This window comes from Eumetopias jubatus, unplaced genomic scaffold, assembly GCF_037043125.1.
Source record: "Eumetopias jubatus isolate StellerSeaLion01/CBP00866 unplaced genomic scaffold, mEumJub1_p1.0 scaffold_13, whole genome shotgun sequence".
NCBI classification, from domain to species: Eukaryota; Metazoa; Chordata; class Mammalia; order Carnivora; family Otariidae; genus Eumetopias; species Eumetopias jubatus.
In genome coordinates, this window is record NW_028274819.1 from 49,813,627 (window position 1) to 49,817,560 (window position 3,934).

General features: G+C 40.1%; 1 pseudogene; it reads left to right on the forward strand.

Annotated features, from left to right (window-relative positions):
• Positions 1 to 2,706: 2,706 nt before the first annotated feature.
• On the forward strand, positions 2,707 to 3,701 carry LOC114219283 (olfactory receptor 10J4-like; annotated as a pseudogene).
• Positions 3,702 to 3,934: the final 233 nt, after the last annotated feature.

The following is a 3,934-nucleotide window of genomic DNA, read 5'->3' on the forward strand; positions in this document are numbered from 1 at the left end:
GTATAATTCCAGGTCTAATTTCAAGATGAATATGATGATTTCGTTGTATCAAAAGAATTAAGCAGGGAAGAGTAAAGAAAAACATTTATAAAGTCCTGCAATTTCCATATTTCACCCATTACTTAACTGCACATTTCACTGTAAACCATTGGCAGTTTGAGTCTTTGTGTGTGTCCCCCCTACCCTACACACCTTTTTCCCTTTAACTTCTTGGTGTGACCATTTGGTTTCATATTTAACAGTTGTGATTTTTAAAAACAAGTATTTCTTTGGTGGATCTAATATAGCCTCATTGAAAGAACTAAGTTTATACACACACACACACACACACACACACACACACACACACGTATATATACATATATATGAGCTCAGAAAGCCATTTACAACCAGAGAAAACATAAACCTATGAACCTCTAATTTATGTAATTCTTATTAAATTTCCTATCAGAATTCGTACCTATAAGTCAATAAAACACTCATTTATTTTCCCATTAAAAATATCAATATCTTCTCTGAAAATTATAGAAAACGTGGCTCAAAGCTGACTTTTATTCTGATTGGTTGGAAGAAAATTAAATGCACTTTTCCAAAGACTCGATTATAAATATTTACCTTTGAACATTGCCCTATGAGTACAATTTAAGTGTAGCTGCCAGGAAAATTCTCTGGTTCAGGCTGGTGGGGAATGATGAGTGACATAGTGGTCCCTGCAGTCCCCAGACTGGCCATGGTTTTGATGTACATTTTAGAAGATAGATTGGTTTACAGTGTCCACAGTGCAGGGTTTTGATATGGTGCTGGGACAGAAGAGTCTACCAGGTGGCTTACATCAAGAAACAGCCTCAAATTCTTGTAGGTCTCACTGCTAACTCAGAGAAATTAGGCATACTAAATCCACCAGATCTCTAGCAAGTGTGGGGGCGTGAATAAACCAGGAAAGGGGTTTTTAGGAAAAGAAGTCAATTATGTCCCTTCCAGTCTACAGAACTGGTATAGCACAAGGAGGGTGAATTGATCACAAAATCCTGGCCAGAAAACATCTTCAAACTCTGCCCTTGGAGAGTGACTGGAAGTAATGGGTATGATGGCATATTGACATATTCTCAATCACTAGTTCCCTTGAGTATTGTGAGGAAAGAAGGATTTATAATCAATACAAATGGAAAAAGAAAGTAACAGAATCACAGTTGGAGCTTCAAAATCTACACATGTGAATTTTTCCTGAAGTTTTTCTTTTCTCCTTTTGGAAACGCCTGCCAGAAGCTTGGAATGGACGTGAGTGAGGATATGGAACTCTTGAGAATGCTCCCCTGGTGACCCAGATATCCTATCATAGGAGCAGTTATGGCAATCATGTGTTATTTGATCAAATAAATATTTGTGGAATTAATGTATTGGCTTTGGATAGCCAAGTAAGCAATCTGTACCTTAGTGTCTATTTTTATAACATCAGGATCAACATACCTACCACATAGAGTTTTGGGGAGAAATTTGGTGAGAAAATTCTATCAAATGCATGGCATATTGACCAGCATATTTCAGATGCTGAGTTAACACTGGTTACCTGATGTGCCTCCTTGTATTTTTTTGGCCCAGTAATTCAGTACATAAAGAGCATACACACTTTTCAGCTAAAGGTATATTTTCTTTTTTTTTCCTCAAGCTTTGTGGATCTTACAAAATATGTGTCTCTATCATTCTTCCGCCTTTCACCAACTTTCAACTCCACACTGATGTCTTCTCAATGTTTTCCTTTCCTTCCCAGACAATACTGCTTGAAACCCAAACCCCACATTGTATGGGAAGTCCCTGGGTTACTTTCATCCTGTCATCTCACACACAGAGTGGATAGTTTAAGAAGGGATGAAAACAACCTGAGGAACTTGAGTTTTAATAAGAGTGGTGCTGTAAAGCAGCCCTTTCCACAAGTGTATGAGTTAGAAAATGTCCTGGAAGTTTTCCCGAAAGCTCAAGAATTCACCAGGACATCATGGACAAAAAGGAGCCATCCAGGATAGGATAGTCTCTTTATAACCATTTACCTCTAAGATCGGCCTGAATGGGAGACAGTTATTGAACACCTCCAGCCTCAACTTACAGTCATAAATAGGAAACCAGTACAAATTTGAAAATGGCAAATTCATTTATTTTAGGTCTACTTATTGGCATAATTGTTAGCCAAGCAGCCAATGCCTTCTGGGGAGCAACTCTAGAGATTCCAATGATGTTTGGAAGCCATTCAAAATCTTTTACTTCTTAAAGTAGTATTGATTCAGTTAACATTGTTCGTGTATGCCAAGCTAGGATTAGATCACATAAGCATTTTGTACCTGTTACTTCTCATACTCCTGTAGGTGAGAAAATAAGCATTTTTTTCTTTCATATTTCCCTCTTCCTTGCAGATTCTGACTATAGAAGACAGAAAAGGGTGATAAATGAAGGGGTTTCCAGAATATATTTCTGCCTACTCTAGGGCATTTATGCAGATTCTTCTACTAGAATCTTTCTCCTCATCACTCTGACCTCAAATTCAGCCAGGTGCTTTTAACTCCCATTTCTTAGGCTCTCTCATGAAGAGCTGTCTTGTCATTGCCCAGGAGCCCTTGATTAACGGCCAGGTGACCTCAGTGCTTTTTATAATCTTGAGTCTTGACCTCAAGAATGTCAACATCTGTGGGAGAAATTTACTGAGTCTATTTAATGATGGGCAATCATACCACAGTGAGCACATTCCTTGGCAATCATACCACAGTGAGCACATTCCTTCTGTGGGGGTTTTCCAGTTTCCCAGACTTGCAGGGTCTTCTCTTTGTGATGATTTTCTTCTCCCATGTGACCATCCTAGCTGCAAATGTTTCCATAATGGTGACCATCAAACTCAGTCACAGCCTTCATACCCCCATGTACTTTTTCCTCTGTGGCCTGTCCTTTTCAGGAAACTGTACCACTATGGCAATCATCTCCTGCATGTTAGTGGACCTGCTTTCTGACAGCAAGACCATTTCTCTTCCATTTCTCTTCCTGAGTGTGCCACACAGATGTTTTTCTTCTTTGGTTCGGCAGCCAATAACTGCTTCATCATGGCTGCCATGTCCTATGACCATTATACTGCCATTCACAACCCACTGCACTATCGCATCTTGATGACCCATAAGATCTGCTCTCAGTTCATCATGGCCTCTTGGATGGTTTCCCTGTGCGTCGTCATCATTGTATTCAACTTGTCTTTCTGTGACTCCAACATCATCCAGCACTTCTTTTGTGACATCTCACCTGTGGTCTGCCTTGCCTGTGACCACACCTCCCGTCAGGAAAGGGCTATTTTTGTGCTCTCTGCCTTTGTGTTGGTGGGCAGCTTTGTCTTCATCACGATGTCCTATGTCTTCATTGTGTCCACAGTTGTAAAGATGCCCTCTGCCCAGGGGAGGTATAAGGCCTTCTCCACTTGCTCCTCCCAGCTCACTGTGGTGTGCATACACTACGGATTTGCTGGCTTTGTCTACCTGACGCCCAGGGACAGGGACTCGTTGCGTGAGGACATGCTGATGGCTGTCACATTTACAGTGCTGACACCTCTGCTGAGCCCCATCGTGTACAGTCTCAGAAACAAAGAGATGCAGATGGCCCTGAGGAAGGTACTAGGCAAGACAGATACGCTCATTCCACAGATGGTGAATAAAAGGACACCAGATGCTTAAAAATGTGCAGACGGCTGATAAAGTGGTAAAAATAGAGTATTTCCAATAAAATCATCACTTTGTGTATAAAGCAATTAAAGTGCATTTTAATTACCTGATATACCCTGGTCGCACTTCTTTCCTTCTACAAAACCAGGTGTAGTTTTAAAATATTTTTAAATGAGAAAAATATTTAAAAATGTTATTACACATATATGTACATATAACATATACATGCATATACGCACATGCAC